Below are 19544 nucleotides of genomic sequence, written 5' to 3'. Positions count from 1 at the left end.
CTAATGTACAAAGGACTAAAAATGTATGATGAAATGCCTGAAAGTCTGAAGAATGAAGGAAGAATGAATGTATTTAAAAAGAAATGTTATATTTATTGTAAAAATATGTAAAATTACAAAATGAAATATGATCTTGTTTATATTAGTTTATATTCAAATGTATAAACTAACTCAATAAATAATTAAAAAAAAAAAAAAAAAATTGATACAGCAATAAAGGGCGCACACGAATATCGTGAAATAGTGGGTTTGCATTACTTGCCGGTAGATTATCTGGTATTGCTCGTAAACAACTTGTAATGAATGAGTAATAAATACATTATTTATTGGTTTGGATGTATGTAATGTTTATTCAGGTGAAACTCTAGTAATTTCCTATCACAAGTCGTAGGAAAATAAATAGTTCAATCACGATATTTGCAAGACGAGGTGGCCGAGTGGTTAAGGCGTTGGACTGCTAATCCAATGGGCTCTGCCCGCGTGAGTTCGAATCTCATCCTCGTCGACAACTTTTTTTTTATTTAAAAAAAATAATCAAGTTGATAATCTAAAATATTTTAAAAATTGGAAAGAAACATCGAAAAACTGAGTTAGCTGAGGCTAGCCCACAAAAAGTTATTTATTTTTATTTTGCACAATTAGTTGAACGCCAATCAAATTTTCATCGCCGCGCCGTAGCAATTTAATAATTGCCATCCATTGATGTATTTAGTCAATGTTGCTATCCCTTGTTGTCATCAAGAGGTTGCAATACCGAATCAAAGTCACTAAGCCCGTCGTCCCACGGGTCGGTAAGAAATCGACATAAGACGAATGCTGCAAGATCCTGCGAAACAACAAAAAATAACTAGGCAAGGGTAAAATTACCTACAAAACACAGACATAAGAATTAATAGACGAGAAGATAATGGCGAGGGGTAAAATCAACTGTTGAAGAACGAAGGGGGTAAAGCTGACTGTGATTCGTCAGTAAATTAATCTGACAGTAAATAGGCATCTCGCATTATAATATCACCATTTAATTCTTAAAAGTAAAATCTGCTTTTGAATGAATAGACATTTTTACATGGGAGCGCAAATTACTCGCCACGTTATGAACAAATTTGCGAAGTCCAAATTCGGCAAAAAATTTCTTCTATTTTCAGAGTCGAATATTTCGTTTAAGTATTTAGTTAAGACACTTTTATAAATGTTCATAATTTACTTCCCAGCAACCAACCAGCTTTGTGTTTCGCGTCCAGACGTTTCTCGATGTGATAGTATATGTTTCTACAACTGATCCATATTATACGATGTGAATATGCTTAAAATAAAGTAAAATAATGCTTATACACGGTGTCCGGAAACTCGTAGTACAAGCGGGAAACTGGAGAATCTACACCACATGGGGAACCCAAAAAAACATAAAGTTTTTTGATTTGAGCATTTTCACAAAAAAAAAAAAAAAACAAAAAAAAATATTTTTCGGCTATTTTAGGGTTAAAGTTTTTTCTGGTGTTTAGGGTTGAACAACAGATGTTTTAACCCTGCAGAGCAGAAATATTTTATGATTACACCGGGTTAAATGAAGGGTGATTTCAAAATAATGCTTCAAATCCGAGTTTCTTCATTTGTTTTACTTTCAAATAGTTTTAATTAGTTGGGTACTTTGATCTTCAGTATATAAGAATTTGATTAAAAAAAAAATCAACTTCAAACTCGATTTACTCGATAACGAAAGCTCAAATCAAAAAAAAATATACTACAAAATCGACTCCAAATGTGATGTAGATTCACCAGTTTCCCGCTTGTACTACGAGTTTCCGGACACCCTGTATATGGAATGTAATACGACAATTGGGTTTATTCTCTTTTTCACATCTATTTTTACAAGTTTTCATAGCACAAGTCAACATTTTGCCGTGTTATTTCGTAAAATGAACCGATGATGCCTCGACCATAGTTCGCACAAGAATGATGATGTCACGTTTTCAAATTTCACTTGAGGCCATACGCGAGCACAGCCGGCTCCAATGGAACCGGTATGGGGAGTGGGGATAATACGCTTTTAATCACTTAGGGCAGGTCTACTAATATTCATATGTCTATGCTACAAAAGGTTCTTTTTTGTTATTGCGTTCAACTCAGGTTGTCTTCATGAGAACAGGTCGTTTTTGTGTAATTTGACGCGCTTTTGGAACTAATAGCTACCAGAATCTGCTTTTCTTCCTTCATATAATAATATGGGCCTCTTCAATGCCCGAATTACCTATCATCCTCTTCCTACATCCCATACCATAACCCGCCTAACAACGCAGCCCAACCGGGCGGTGTAATATATATTTTTTTTAGTCAACCTGTAAAAAATTTTTTTTTATTTTAATAAGTACATAATATAACAAGTATTTAACAATATTAGTAAAACATGTAACAGTAACACAGGAACAGTAGAACAATAAGTAAAATAGGAACTAGAAAAATACTACAAATAAGGAAAATCATTAAAACTACACTAAAATCTATAATGGAGTCAATAGATATATCAATAGTAACCCCAAACTTGTTGCCCAGATCATGCATCCTATTGGTTAGTGAGTGTGTCTGGTAGTTAGTTGCGTATGTATGTATGTTCCTGTCGGTAACATGGAATTTAATAGTGGCGGCGATGGCAGGGCTGTCAATTAAGTTGTTAATGACTATTCAAATATTTCTGACATAATTATCCTTATAGAGAGCGTTATTAGATGCAATTGATGCATAAAACTGGCATAATTAATGTATCAACTGGAATTTTGAGCTTCAAATGTGTGTACCTAAGAAATTTGTGCTGAACTAGTTCTATATTGTTAGAGTTAACTTTATAAGAATCAATATAACCTATTGGAAATTGGTTGACGATTCCTGTTAGATTCAGAATTGGTCCGATTAGATATTCCGGATGATAAGTCCAAATGTGATCTAGAAATGCCGGTTTCGCGGGAGGTTTTTTCCTCCCTTGATTGATAGACCTTTCCACCGTTAGCTCAGCCCCGTTCCCTGTTCCTGCCCTGAATACTGATACGCATTGAATCAATCAGCCTAGACCCTATGCACCTATTTAAATTTGCCCTAAGTCACGAAAAAGCCTTTTTGTAGGGGTCCAACTCTGTTCAGAACTGACTAGATATTACAATAATGTAGATTAGGTTGGACGATGTCGGTGTGTGGTAATGGATAGTGTAGCAAGGAATATTCTGGAATATTCATACGTGTATAGAATGACTTTCCAAGATTACTTACATACTCTCTAAGAAAGCATATTAATTATCTTTTTGAGTTATAACTAATATCTGTTATAACTAGATTCTGCATTGATCATCGACATTTTCAACGTCACTTCAGACAGTTCATCTTTTGACAGATGTTACAAAATACAGGGTTTTCCAATAAGAGGTGTTATTTTGAATAGCCCGCTATTTTGGTAGATGTTACTTTAAAACTGTAATTTTTTAACATTTGACAAGTAAAAACTACGCTATTAATAAAAATGGAACACCACACGCTTCAACAACGCATTAAAATTATTAAAATTTACTTGAGTGAATCAAATGCAAATAATCTTGAGTGATGAGGCCCATTTCCACCTCGGTGGCTTCGTCAACAAGCAAAATTGTCGCATCAGAGGCTCGGAAAACCCAAGAGTTGTTGTTGAAAAGCGTCTCTATCTTCAACGTGTGACTGTTTGGTGCGGTTTATGGTACGGCGGAGTCTTTGGACCTTACTTTTTCTAAAATGAGGCTGGAGCAACAGTTACGGTGAATGGATTGCGCTATCGAGAGATGATTAATGATTTTTTATGGCTGGAATTGGATGGTATTGATTTGGACAACGTTTACTTTTAACAAGACGGCGCTACGTGCCACACAAGCAACGAAACCATTGATCTTTTACGATTGAATATCAAAATAACACCTCTTATTGGAAAACCCTGTAGTAAAACTTAAGGGGAAATTTAACCTTTTTATTGGAACATTTTTTTGTAGTGCGACTTGTGGATATGTGGTACTATTCCACACTAGAACAAAACTTGACTTAAGATCATCAAAATATAACACCTTGAATCCCCTTTAAACAAATATACTTCCATCGTCCAATCATGATGCGGATCATTTAGTGTCCCGCATGATTGTCACAACTATAGTGTGACATGTGTGAGTGTCATTAATTTGTCACGGATCCTGAGTGATGGAGTAGAAAACGAGGAGCCGTGGTGGGCTGACGGAGACGCAGAAGGTGAAGGTGTAGAAGATGGGGAGGAAGATTAACTTATCAGTGGGTATATCAGTGACACTTCTAGCAAGAGTGCGGGCGGTTCAGATTCAACAAGATTTAATATAAACGTAAAGCTAAGCGCACTTAAAAATTTTTTTTGGATTTTTTTTAATTTTTGGGGATTAATAATTAAGATTATCTACTCGTTAATGTGACAAAATGTATGACAGTATCACCCTGGTGAGAGAAAGTAACTGACCGAAACATTGTTTGATGTGGTTAGTTACCTAGGTCATAGATACTCGTAAGTTAGTCATAAGCATCAATGTAAAAATAATATGATAATGTTTCGTTTTTTTTATTTGACACGTCACCAGACCGCCCCGTTCGTACAGTGTAAAGATAGGGGAACTACGTCTTAATTAAACTTAATAACATAAATAAAAAAATAAAATTCTTTGTTAGTTTACGTAGCACCATTTTTTGGGAAATATCACTTCAAGACTTGGGCCATTTGACTTATCGAAAATATGGTTTTGCAGTTAATCTAACATCGATAAAACCTGATTTTCATCATCAAGGTAAGTATTGTACTGTATATTATCTCCATAAATAGTTAGTAATAACATAGATCACTGTAGAAATGTATTACAAATTTGTACAGCGCCCTTGAGGTGATTTTGCACAAAAACGGCGCTATACAAGTAATCCAATTATTATTATTATTATTATCAACAACCTGAGAATGGGTCATCTCCTGTGCAGCCAATAGCCCAATAGAGAAGATCTTCAGATGTATGGAGTAGTTGAGACCACAAAGGACACATATATTAAGAAAAGGACAAAATTTTTAGAAGTAGATTCATGTTTAAATATAAACTTTTGAAATATTTCAACAAATACTTTTTTTGTAACTTTAACTGTATGCACTTTATCAGAACTATTTATATTATATTGCTAGGATTTTTTTTTACTTAAAATTTTAATGTCGTTATTTTAATGGTCGATGATATAAAAATTCCAAAGATTGGCAAATATGAATTTACAAAAATGTTTTTAACACAAATAAATATTAAAATTAAAGTATACATACATTCGCCTGATTTTCTGGTTCTTCTTTAAAATCTATCTATGTGAATTTCACGTTTGTTTTTGGTAATGAATGAATGGAAATCTTGGAATATAAAATTAACCCACTTCCCGATATCCGATCGAGCTGAAACTTTTCAGATAGACTTGTTGTCAATCACAAAGCACTTTTTTAACTTTTGGTGTCAATTACGTATACGTGCGCGGAGTTATACGCATTTCTCTGAAATGGGATGATATTACAGTAGTTAATACACGAAATAAATGTCAGTCCTACACAATCGGCTTCTGACAAGGTCGGTAACGCGGTTGACTCCGGTCTCTGGGAAGGAAGGTTCAATGCTCAGCTAAACAAAAAAGCGTTTTTAAAAACATTTTAAAATAGATTAATTAAATTTAAAAAAATATTTTTTACAGTTTGATTTTTCAATAAATGAATTAATAAAAAAAACGTTGCTATTAGAAAGCCTACGGTATAGTAATTACACCATTTCAATTACGAGTTTTAGATGATAAATGCTAATGTGGTTGATTTTACGAAAATCATTCTAGTTATTAAGCCTTACTGTTGAACCACCCCATACCTCCAGGTGTCACATTCATTTCCAAGCCGCCCACATAGATGTCGTTAGTGTCGCGCGCCAATTAATACGGGTGACTAGACCTGGCAATCGGATCGCCTATCCGACCGATATACATAGTTTCAAGTTATTCCACCGCGTTTATCAACAAACTAATTGCTATTAATTGTTGCGACAACCATCAATAAATATTAAACGGTAGCACAATGAAGAATAATAAAACTGTATTGTGTTTTTTAAATTATTAATTGATTAATAAATAAATAAATTTCAATTACTAAATTATTATTTAATTAATAAATTAATTGGTAATTGATCCGAAAATTAACTTTTCATTAATTAATTTATTAATTAATTAATTATTCAATAATTGATTGATTTATTGATTATTTATTGTTAAATAAACTGTTAGCACTTATTTCGGATGTCGGTGTGTTCTGCATCACTATGGTTCAATGAACTCAAATTTGCTTTTTAAGTGTCGTCGCTTTCAAAATCAGAACTGATTGTGTGAAGAATTGCGACAAGCTATAAAGTTCCTACCTCAAATATAATAATTTCTAACAGATATTTGTTTCTGTCGTTCTCTAAATTGGAATTGCTTTTGTCCCGTGATTTTTCACAGGTCTGCCCCTGTTACATATAAAATTATAAAGTTTGAATAACTTTATTCAGATGGAAATCTAATACAGCATAAAAATTCACTGATGGTGATCTCTGGCGTCGTGAAATTTGCAACGCTTTTCTGTGCAGACTGTCTAGATAAAAAAATATCTATTTATTTACTTATTATTTACGCACTTTCGTGAGGTATGAAGCTTTATTATCGCCTCGATAGTTCTTATTTTCAATTGTACGGTGGTGAAAATGGTTCAAATTAGTAAAAGACTTGCTCAGATCTGTGTAAAATCACGGGATATTATATTATGGAATTTTCGACAGAAAGTATTTCTGTCAGAAATTTACCTTTCGAAAGAACACTTGAAAAATTACGTCATCTGAAAAAAAATTAAACAAAAGAAACACGCATTTTAAATAAAGGATATTTAATTGATGATTTGAAATAAAATATTTTATGCAGGTATCTACTTTTCGCTTGATTGGATAATTGTACCCATAATCAGTTCCAATTTTGAAAATCAACGTAAATCCAAGTTTTAGAGTACATTGAACAGGAGTTACACTCAAATTATTCGGAATTAGTATTTTTAATAAGATACAAGAATCTTGTCAATCTCCCGAGAGGCAATGATGAGAAATGGCACGATCAAGTGAATCTAATGATTGAGTCGGGTCAAGAAATGATGGAATAAAATAAGTGTATGTGTAAATACGAACGGCTGCTAGTAGTATGTGATATGGTCGAGACAGATGGTTGTGGCGTTCTATCCTTTAAGACTACCTATTTAGAGAAGGTGCATGATAGGAGAAAAATCTGACACCAAAAAATTCCAAACTAGGGGAACATTTAAACAGTATTGCTGTTGAAAATAAGTCAAAACAAAATCGTCGGAAGGGTCAATTGTTTTTATTTATTTTTTACATTAACTTCACACATGAGGCCCTGAGGAAAATAAATCTCGACTAGCAAGCTGCAGGTCGCGGTTTCAAATCTGATTTTGATTGATTTGTGTTATTTCACAAATCGCTCATTTAAAAAAATATATAGTATATTTGCGGCACGTTCCAGAGTGGAATATACTCTCAGTATTACCCTGGTGTAAAACCATTATTAATTCAAACGTTGCTTGAAATGGCTTTGGCCGTGTTTGGTGACGAGATCTAAATAGCCAGGTACTTACCCACCTTCCTCTTCCTCGTCTTCTTCCGCTCCACACCCCACTACCTTCAGCCTCACAACATACCTCAAATGGAGATGCCATAGTCTCACTGGCTCCAGACGGTTGGGAATTTGTGCGGTTTCACAAAAAAGGGAGGAAACACAGAGGCCGACAAATAATTCCACAATCAAACTGTTGAATTTAAGAATGAATCGTAGAAAGTTGTAGTGTTGAAGTGCTGAAGGCATCAATGACGTTAGTACCTCAGAGCATCGTACATTTTAATACCGGTAGAACAACAACAGCATTCCTACAATGATCCTGGACCGCCCGTTTCTATACACAGTACATGGAACTGGCAAAGAAAGGATGAAAGTAGATTAAATGCTGTTGAAATGAGATCCCTGAGGCGTATGTGTGGTAAAACCATGTTTGATCGTGCGAGGAATGTGGAGATCCGCAAAGAGTGCAAGGCTGATGTAAGCGTAATGAGTAAGATTAAGAAATGGACGCTTAGATAGTTTGGGCATGTAGAGCGAATGAGCGAAGATAGGAGTGTAAGGAGGATATATGATGCAAATGCGAATGGTAGCAGAAGTCGGGGACGCCCGAGGAAGACATGGCACGATCAAGTGAATCAGATACTCGAGTCGGACCATGTCAAGAGTCAGAATAATAGAAGAGTATGTATGAGACGATGTATGAATGTGAATGAGGCAAGAAGTGTGTGCCAAGACCGAGTTGTTTGGCGGTCCGTCCTCTCTGCCTACCCCTGTGGGGAAACGGCGTGATGGTTAGTTAGTTAGTTAGTCAAGGTACGACTTTATAAGCTCGAACAAATCACGGGCGAAGTCGGGTTACCATCTTAGAAAAGCTTATAAATAAAATTTAATTTTAAAAACGTTCTTCCGTCCATAAATTGATATCACTTGAATATGGTAATTTCCTTTTCACATAATAAAATATATCCAAGAACCAATTCAATAAATAACGTCTACGCTTATTATATAATGAAGGTAAAAAGGTTGTAGGCATAAGGTTTGATACCGTCAACTATTACGTTTGTCACCAATTAAAACAACCTGACGACAAACCAATTTATTTCATCATAAATTATATTTCCTAAACAGATTAAAAATTATTATAATATTACGAGTAGACATTTATTTTATAGTCGTCCCAGAATACATACTTTCTTTTTTGTGTGTGTTTTAATACAAGAAGAATTCTCACATCAATGTTCTCAAGCGTTAAACGGTATTTTAGTTACACATTGAATAAAGAATGTACAATTTCTATTTTGAATAATTACCAATAAAAAATATCTCTCTGTGCTGCGGAAGAGCTGGCAACATTGCATTTTTGTAGAATAGCGCATGCGTCATGCGCTTGTGTTTACCGGCAAAATGACAGTTTTGATTTGTGATGTGTTATTCATAATGTTTTTGCTAAAAAATTCTATTCTAATGACGAATTCCCTATTATTTATCATAATAATAATAAATTCTTTATTTCAGGATGTGGGGAGGTTAGTGCATTCCCACACATCCCATAGAGGGTATAAGTACAGATAATATTTACATAAAGGAAAATAAATAAAATAGATTAAAAATTAAAATTAAAAATGAAATTAAAGCAGAGAAGCACGGGAATCCATCGAATCTAAAATTGTGGGAGCAAGTATCTTTCTCCAATGGTCTTCAATGCTCGATCCTGAAGTCAGATTAGTCATATTCTATGGTAAGAATATTTCTGGAATGGTTTATCCTTCCCCTCAGTCCTGCAATCCTGGTTCTTAACAGAGCTGTAAATCCTGGTCCTTCTGTAAACATTGAGGAAGCGCTGCAGTGCCTGGGGAGTCCGAACATCAATCGGTAAGCGTTGTTATATTGCACCCGAAGCCTTTCCATTGTTCTTTTTTTGAAGTTATCCCAGAGCTCGCATGTGTACAGGGTGGTGCAAAAGGCTATGAAGAGCGTCCTTTTCACTCGTGTACTACAGAGCCGAAATCTTCTACTGAGCATTATTAGAAACCCTTAAATGCATACGGTTGCAAAACTGCAACATACCGTTCAAACCACCTTTAACTCTTTGGTGTATACTTAATGCATGCCGTTTTAGAATTATCAAGTTCACGGTAATATATTTTATCGAGTGGCATCACCTTTTTTTTCTTTCGCGAATGTCAAATGTTACTTTTTCTTTAACAAAGTGAAGATTCTCGAAAATTGGTTAAATGTTGGAATTACAGTTTTGTTTTGCTGTTAATATTTTGATTTTCTTAGGTAAGTAGGTACAATAATACAATACTTATATGTAATAACTCGTATTTTTCCGGTACACTTATTAGTTTTGAGAAATTTTTTTAGGTTTTTTATTTTTTTTTACGTAAATTATTCATATTAATTTTAATTAAATAAATGGTGTTGTAAGCCTGCAACAATTTTTTTTAATCAAATATTATTAAAAAATTACAAAAAAATAAAATTCTTTATATTTCCTTGCATATGCATGTAAATATCTACAAAATATTTTTTTTCCAGAAAAATAAATAAATCATGCATTTAAGGGTTAATAAGATATTAACATTTTATTTGTGTTATTTTTCGCCGGATTTAAACAGTAATTGTATGTTGTAAAATTTGCTTTCATTCTGTGCCAGAAAGTGGGGTTAAACGATTAAGCCAATATTCAAATTGAATTTGATGGTCTAAATTTGTGATGTTTTTTATAACATAAACGTCTAATGAACGGGCTGATAAACATATATCCCATAAATTAATATCCAAGTAATACATTCCAAATGTCAATTTTTTGGGAATTAAAATATACTTCAAATTTAAAAAATATTTTTTATTGTAAGAAGGACATGAAAAGTTGAGTGACAGCTTTCTTGCAAATTCCTTAAATAAAGGAACGGTGTTTCTAAAATTTTGAATTGATGAAATTTTTCGATGTTTATATTAAGGCGATGCACTACGTCGTGTAATATTTTGAATCGAGCCGCCATCAATAACACTCCTTACGTAGGTAGATGGCGATAAGGCTCAAATTCCCACCATCCAGCTGTTTTGATTTAGGCAAGAAAAAAACATGGCCAAAAAGTGACTTTTATTTTATTTTGTGGATATTCAGGCATAAATATTTAAATGTTTTCCGATCATTTTATAAATAACTTAATTTACCACACTATACAATAAAACCACAATCGAAAATGGGTTCGTAAGTAGGAAAATTTGAACTTTAAAGCAGTTTTCATAGGCCTTATAATTTTTTTTTCTGGGCTTATAAAAAGATTTATGCAAAAAATACTCGATTATTTCAAAGGCCAAGATGTATTACACTCGCGGTATTTATTTAAAGCATCTGAAACATTTCTAGGCCACCAAATTTTCAAACCAAAAACACATGATTACTACGTAGTGCATCGCCTTAAGAATATTTGTTGCAAGCATTTTTACAATTTTTTTCATGTTTCAAATTATAATATTGCAATTTTTAAACATTAAGGTACGCAAAAATCTAAAATGTTTTTTTTTTTAGTTTCTAAAATGGTATTGGTTTTTCAGACATCTTCCAAATGAAGAAATATATAGAATATTTAAAATACCTTAAATAAAATATTCAATTTGGGAGGGGAGAATAGGTACCCCCACCCCGAGAAGCATTCATTGGATGCTTCTCCAACACCTCTGACGTGGTTTGCTTCGTTTGGTGACTTAGCAGGGGTGCCCGGGTTCATGGGGTGAGGATTGTCTAGGTCTCTGCAGCGGATGCGTCCGCTCACCTAATGTGTGGCGGGCCGGATTTGGAGAGAATATTTGAGGGAAATCTTTTTCTCTCCGGCAGGACTCTCTCGACCTATCGCCTTACACGGCAGAGGGAAAATTTTCACAATTGTGTAATAGATAGTATACGCAGCACGTTCCAGAGTGGAAGATACTCTCAGTAACACCCTGGTGTATATTCTTTTAAATCAAAACCAAAATTTCATCTGAAAATTTGTATGTAGCTACCTGCCTACTTCATTAATAAACACAAAAATATTAACATATTTAACAACATAACCTTTACTGAACCATTAAAACGGTCACCATATTGAAACTGGAACCAGATTGTAACAAATTTACAGACATAATCGTACCTATAATAAGTCGAACATTCGAGTTAAATAAGGATTTTGCTAAGCTCAGTCAATAACGTCAAAAAATTCCCTCCAACCCAAAAAATACTATTGAGAAATTTTGAGAAGAAAATATTTTTAATACAAAACAACCCGTAAATTTTTTTTACAAATACATCTTTCTAACCGCTGTAATATTATCCAGTTTTAGAGAAATGCGTTTATATCCGTGTGTTTGTACGTGACTGTAACCAAAAATCTTGATAGAATGCATCGTCATCGGATGTTGAGAAGTGGGTTAAATCCCTTTTCCAAGATTTGCATTCATTCATTACCGAAAAGGAAATTAAAATTCAGATAGATCTATTTACAAAAATCAATAAAAATCGTGAAAACTGACAAAAAAGCAATGTACCTACAATCTTTTAAAACAATGCGTAACTGCCCCGTTTATGGTTCTTCATAAATTAAACAAGATCGAAAAAAATACTAATAGGTATTGAATGTTACTAATTTATTAAGAATCACTTCAAATTATTCGTAATCTTGTTAAAAACGGGATTGCAGGCTGTTAACGAATGAATTGATAGGTTTCGTAATAAACTTTTTTTTTAAATACCAACGTTTTATCACGATGTCGGAACAGGTATTCATATAGATCATAATATTCACATTTCGTCAAGGCAAGTGACGTGACACGAAGGACACGTGTTCTGATATGTTTACTAATAGTTTATCAGGAAACGGCCTGCAATCGCGTTTTAACCAGGTTACCACTAATTTGAAGAGATTTTTAATAAATTAACAATACTTATTCTCTGACATTGTAATAAGCTCTGACAAAAGCTCGACTCTCCCCATAAAACCGCAAAAATAAAATGTTTCCTCATTACCAAAAAAATTATTAACAATTTAAAGAAAAAAAGCAATGCTAAGTACCCCATTAACGGTACTCATTCTACCTTCGTTCAGTATGAGATTTTAGTGGCCGATGTTCATAAAGGTACTGTAACGAGGTGCGCTTTTGTCGCGTATCTGAGCCCGTAACGAGGTACGCTTTTGTCGCGTATCTGGGCCCGTCACGCCCGTGAGACGGTCGACAGTTCGAAGCTCGACGAAGAACCTATCTTCTCCTAAATAAACATTTGACCAAACGCTTTACGGGCTCATAAATAATGCCACCTTTATATTATTATGAAACCCCAATAAAATTAAAATATTTTATTATTTTTTCGAACTCGGGGTCGGGTGCAATGGCTCTCAAAGTTTTAAATCAAATATAATGATTTTTAATTAAGGATGTATACTGTATACAATGAAGTGACAAAGTTTTTTTATTGAAATTCAAAAGGTTTTTATATTCATCTATTTTCGCGCTGCGGTGAAAATAGAACTTTTTGGATCCATTAAAATTTTCCATATAAGCACGAGAAAAAAATATGTTGCAATTATGGCCGGATACCAAAAATCAACAATGTAGCCACATTTAATACATTTATTTTTGAGTAATTAAAAAATATCATTTCCTCATTTAAACAATAGATAGTAAGTACCTGCAGAGAGAAAAAATAGTATTTCTGATTTATTAAAAATCTCTACAAAATTATTAGTTTTCCGGTTAAAAACGGGATTACCGGCCGTTTCCTGATAAATTTTTAGTAAATTCCTAACATATCGGAACACGTGTTCAAGCCCTGCATTTGCCTTGATAATATACAATGACGATACGCAGAAATATTAGGATTTTTTATGAACACTTGATAATACGTTCGTATTTTAATAAAAAGTTAATCAGAAAACCTATCAATTCATTCGTTAAGGGCCTGCAATCCCGTTTTTAACTGGATTAGGAATAATTTGAAGAGATTCTTAATAAATTAGCAATATTCAATAATAGCAGAAATCATGTTTTTGTTTTTTACAGAAAACTAGCGCAGAGCCGAGAAAAATCTCAGATAGTCTGAATTTTTGACATATCAGTACTAATTTTGAAAATCGCAATTAAAATATCTTTCTATCTTACGACATTGTTGCTTATCTGAATTTTTCACGCATTCAGTTCCAGTTTTGAAAGCAGATCCGAGTTCTAGAGTTCATTAAGGCGATGCCATATGTATTAATGCAAAATCATGTGTTTTTGGTTTGAAAATTTGGTCGCCTAGAAATGTTTCAGATACTTTAATTAAATACTGCGAGTAGAATACATCCTGGCCTTTGAAATAGTCGAGTATTTTTTAGATAAGTCTTTTTATAAGCCCAAAAAAAATAATGTATAAGGCCTATGAAAACTGCTTTAAATTTCAAAATCTCCTACTTACAAACCTATTTTTGGTTATGATTTTATTGTATAATGTGGCAATTTAAGTTATTTATAAAATGATCGGAATTTTTTTTTTATATTTATGGCTGAACATCCACAAAATAAAATAAAAGGCACTTTTTGGCCATGTTTTTTTCTTGCATAAATCAAAACAGGCGGATGGTGTTAAGCGGGAATTTAAACCTTATCGCCATCTACGTAAGGGTTGTTATTGATAGCGGCTCAATTTAAAATATTACACGACGTAGTGCATCGCCTTAAACCAGAGTTACAGACAGATACAAAATCTAAATTAGTATTTTCATGAAAGTTAGTAGGTAGGTACATACAAAATATTGATTTTTCATTGTGTAAGTCTAAATTTACGCAAAACGCATAATATGCAATGTCTATATCTAAATACAACAGGTATCTCATCATCATGAAGCCCTCCGTGGTGGAGTGGTAAAGATTTTTAGCTACGAATCCGGAGGTCACGAGTTTAAATCCCCAAAAAATAATTGATTGATTAATTATTTCACAATTTATGAATAAAAATAATACATATTATATTCTCATCACGTTCGGTCGTGGAAGATACTTTCAGTATCGCCCTGATAGAAGACCACCATTCAGAATCTAAGCGTTGCCGTTAATAGCCAGATACTTCGGCACCTTTCTCTTCCTTATCTCCTTCCCCTCTCCACAACCTCCAGCCTCACAAAATACCACAATTGGGGATGCCATAGTCTACCGGTAACACACGGTTAGGAGCTGTTGTGGCTCTTAAAACTTCGACAAACTTTGTGAAATTGGACTTATTGGAGATATCCATATAACGTATTCAAAAACACATCTCTAAATAGTAAAATATACGAGTAAATTCACTATTCATGTATGTCTGTTTGTGCGCTTAGTTCTTCTAAACTACGGAACGGATTTTGATAGGATTTTCACTATCATTTAGAGAATTTCTTCCGCAAGGTTTATATATATAATTCATGCATGCTTTATTTATAAAAAGTAGAGAAAAGTCAACGTTTTGTAATCAAGTCGTAAAAAATATTTTTTCAAACGCTTTCATTTCTAACGTTGGCTAAACCTTATGACTTACCTTAAAATAATGTACTACGGAATTTTTTATATTTATTTATTTATTACACGCCCTAATGGGCTTTTTTAAAAAAATACAAGCATTTTGTATCAGAGTAAACACATAAAAAAATAATACAATAAAGAAGAATGTAAACATAATGGCAAAAATGAATCCTCACGCATATAATTGAGTTTAAAAGATTCAACAAAACAAAATAGTAGAAGCGGAGAAGTTATACGGGTACATATGTCTATTTGTGTCTAGAAGAATAAAAGTGATAGAATATACAAAATTTATACTGATTAGTTTTCAAATGAAATATATCACCCAGATCAGAATATTTGTTTCCGAGATTGTGAAGTCTCGGAATCGGAGAATTTTGGTAAGCTAGTGTCCTGGTGTTATTGAAGTAAAAAGGTAAGAAATGTCGGCATGATTTTTTGGGAACATGGATATTGATACATTGAAGTAATTCGGGACAGTCAATTTTAAAATGTAGTATTCTTTGTAACAGTATTAAATCTGTGCTTATTCTTCTTTCTGAAAGTTTCAATAGAGACATTTTATCCAAGAGGTAATTGTAATTTATGTTTTGTATAGGAATATGCAATTTATAAACCTTAGAAACTTCCGTTGAATCTTTTCAATGTTATCTGAATGAATATTAAAAAATGGAGACCATAACGTAGACTTATACTCAAGTTGGCATCTGACAAGGGTTTTATAATTTTATATAACATAATAAATGTTCCTAAATTATTGAAATCTTTTGCAGCTCTCAAAACAAAGCCAAGAGTCTTTAGGGCCTTGTTGATAATATTATTAATATGAGATACAAAGGTGAGTTTACTGTCCGAACATAATGCCTAGATCAATAATTTTATTAACACAAATTAAATTTTCATCGTTTAATGAATATTGAAAAAAAATAGGATTACTTATTTCGGAAAAATGAATGAACTGGCATAATATATTAAAAAGGTCTACAGAAAAAACAATGATGGTATATGTCTATCTCCTAAGGATAACACCCAGAAACGCCGGGAACACGTCAGTTAGGACCATAGACATATGAATATTAGTAGACCTGCCCTAAGTGATTAAAAGCGTATTATCCCCACTCCCCATACCGGTTCCATTGGAGCCGGCTGGGCTCGCGTATGGCCTCAAGTGAAATTTGAAAACGTGACGTCATCATTCTTGTGCGAACTATGGTCGAGGCATCATCGGTTAATTTTACGAAATAACACGGCAAAATGTTGACTTGTGATATGAAAACTTGTAAAAATAGACGTGAAAAAGAGAATAAACCCAATTGTCGTATTACATTCCATAAGTAAGCATTATTTTACTTTATTTTAAGCTTATTCACACCGTATTATATGGATCAGTTTTAGAAACATATACTATCACATCACAATGTAGCGATTCTCAAGTGTGCTCATCGTTGTTTACTGGGGTAAGAAACATTTGTAAAAGTGTCTTAACTAAATACTCTGAAACTAACTACGACTCTGCAAACAGAAGAAATTTACTTTGCCGAATTTGGACTTCGCAAATTAGTTCATAACGTGGCGAGTAATTTGCGCTCCCATGTAAAAATGTCTATTCATTCAAAAGCAGATTTTACTTTTAAGAAGTAAATGGTGATATTATAATGCGAGATGCCTATTTACTGTCAGATTGATTTATTGACGAATCACAGTCAGCTTCACCCCCTTCGTTCTTCAACAGTTGATTTTACCCCTCGCCATTATCTTCTCGTCTATTAATTCCTATGTCTGTGGTTAGGACGATATAATTCTAGAGCCACCATTCACAGAGTCGCGTACAACATTACGTTATATGATGTTATTTAGTATGTCCATTAGGCTGTCCTGCTGGAGGTTTTAGGGGTAGAGGGGAGGGAGTGGGGAGGCCCGGCCTAGCGCGGTGAGAAAGGCGCCAACATAAACAATTTTGGACAAATGGCGCCCGGACAAGTTTAATTGTCAAATATTTTGTAAGGATGCTGCCCAAAGGCTGGCTTACATGAGAAGTTTGTAAATTGTATAAAAAATCAATTATTGTAAATGTTCGTATTCGAGAAATTTTGTAAGGCTGAAAAATGCGAGAAAGGGTAGAAAATGGAGAAGAGAGATGTTGGGAAAACCCTGGCTATTGAGTTCTGGTCATCAAACACGGCTTGAGTACTGTATAAGAGTCCCAACATCTCTCAATTGCCTTCAGCGCATGTCGTAGCGCGGAGGGGTAGAATATGGGGTATAGGAAGGTTGGGATATACATAGCTATTCAGATCTGATCACCAAACATGGCTAAACCCATTTCAAGCAACGTATCTGTAATATTCTTGATATTACTGTAAGAGCTAAATGCCATATCTAAGTAACCTAATAGACTAAACTAGTGACATCTAAAAGTGAGTTCTTATAGTGGGGAGGGGAAGGAGGCGGGGAATTAGGAGGGAGGGAAATACATAGCTATTCAGATCTGATCACCAAACATGGCTAAAGCCATTTAAAGCAACGTTTCTGTAATATCCTTGATATTATTGTAAGAACTAAACGGCATCTATGGGTAGCCTAATATACCAATCTAGTTCCATTTATGAGTGAGCTCTTATACTAATATCAAGTATTTTATAGTTCCGTTTCTAAATGGCGGTCTTTCAAAAGGGTGATACTGGAAGTATCTACCACTCTGGAATGCGCCGCAAATATACCTGCTATATAGGTGTCCAGATTAATAAGTATTGAAATAACACAAATTAATCAAATTAAATTTACTTGCGCACGACGGGATTTGACACTGCGACTTCCAGATTCCTAGCAAGGGATCGTAACCACTGAAGCATGTCGTCAATATATACAGCAGGGTGTCCGGGGGTAAAGTGCTCAAAACTTCGGATGGTGATTCTACGTGATGGTAGAAATAAAAAAGACAAATAACTCTTTTTTTTTCAATGAAACTCCATTGTTTTGTTTTGCCATACAAAAATATTTTATCGTAGAAGAATATTATTTTTTCCATACAAACAACTCAACTTTTTTACAAAAAAAACTACCTTAAAACGTTGGAATTACTAAAGCTGTTATTTATATTTTACTATATTTTTTACTTCAACTTGCCTATGTAAAAAAAAAAGTGTTTTTATTTTTATTTATTTAGAATTTGAAACTATTCATGTGATATTGCCTCTAACCCTTTCCAACATTAAAAATGTCTCAGTAAAAGTAACGTCACATGACTGAAAATTTTAATATTTTTATCTCCAATATTAAACACTTTTATAATGCGTTGAATACATTACCAGGGAGGGGACACGTCACCAATTGTCATTTTATAGCCTCGGGTTCGATCCCCAGGTTCTACTCTAATGAGATGATACGGGGAAAATGGAACATAAATTATATTATTTAATTGAAAATACGTTTTGTGTCTACCCTGTGTCCGTAATGGTTATTTTAATCAGGTGAAACTAAAATTTTATATTTCAATATGCCATCGGATTTGACCACTTTTGTAAGCTAGATATTTTTAGGAATTAAAAATTGTAATGTGTTTGCTATCGATATATAAACTAGTATTAGCCATTTGTTGGTCTTTTATGTTATACTAGCTGTACCCCTCCACAGGTTGATGTGGCTCAGTCTGTCTGTGTAGATGGAGAAATAATATGTTGCTTTTACGTCCAAGAGATGGCGATGTTAAAAAAATCATATTTGTTCAAAAAAGTATGTTTTTACTTGTGACACGGGAAATCTATATAATACAGGTATTTAAAAAAGATGAAGATGATGATAGAATGCAAAGTTGTGTCAAAATTTTAATTTTACAAAATCAGTTCCAATTTTGAAAATGAGACATAAATTCACTGTTTTTGGGTACCATCGCCCTGGGAACCATTTTTTTGGATAACCAACACCTCTGCCATAGGTCACCCCAAGTGAGTCGCTACGTTTGGTGTTTTAGCAGGGGTGCCGGGTTCATCAGGTGAGGTGTGTTCAGGATGCGCCTATCTACTGGTTTGGGGAGACCGTTTGACCTCTCCAAATGGTCTATCTTCAACCATCGCCTTGCACCGCAGCGGGAGGGAGAGATTAAAGGGAAAAATAAGTAAGTCGCTCCAAGACAAACTGATTCCTTGATTCCTATCCACCCCTCATACCTTTTTCCTTCCCAGAACTTCCCATCCACCCTCCATAGAGCATCCCCAAAGATAATAGGGCCTGAGGGAAAAAAATAAATAAAAAAATGGTATTTTTATTTAAGAAATTTGCAAGAAATCTGTTACTTCACTTTTCATTTAAAAATTATTAAAAATTATAATAATACTTCCCAGAAA

The 19544-nt window shown here is 33.9% G+C and overlaps 1 non-coding gene across 1 annotated transcript; it reads left to right on the top strand.

Moving 5' to 3' along the window:
- The first annotated feature begins 423 nt into the window (after positions 1 to 423).
- On the top strand, positions 424 to 505 carry TRNAS-GCU (transfer RNA serine (anticodon GCU)). The gene has a single exon. It is a non-coding gene; the product is annotated as a tRNA-Ser (tRNA).
- The last annotated feature ends 19039 nt before the right edge of the window (positions 506 to 19544 follow it).

The sequence above is a fragment of the Hesperophylax consimilis genome, chromosome 26 (genome assembly GCF_061612785.1).
Source record: "Hesperophylax consimilis isolate HC1 chromosome 26, BYU_Hcon_1.0, whole genome shotgun sequence".
Classification (NCBI taxonomy): Eukaryota; Metazoa; Arthropoda; class Insecta; order Trichoptera; family Limnephilidae; genus Hesperophylax; species Hesperophylax consimilis.
The sequence above is the reverse complement of the archived record's forward strand: the minus strand, read 5'-3'. Positions and strand labels throughout refer to the sequence as shown.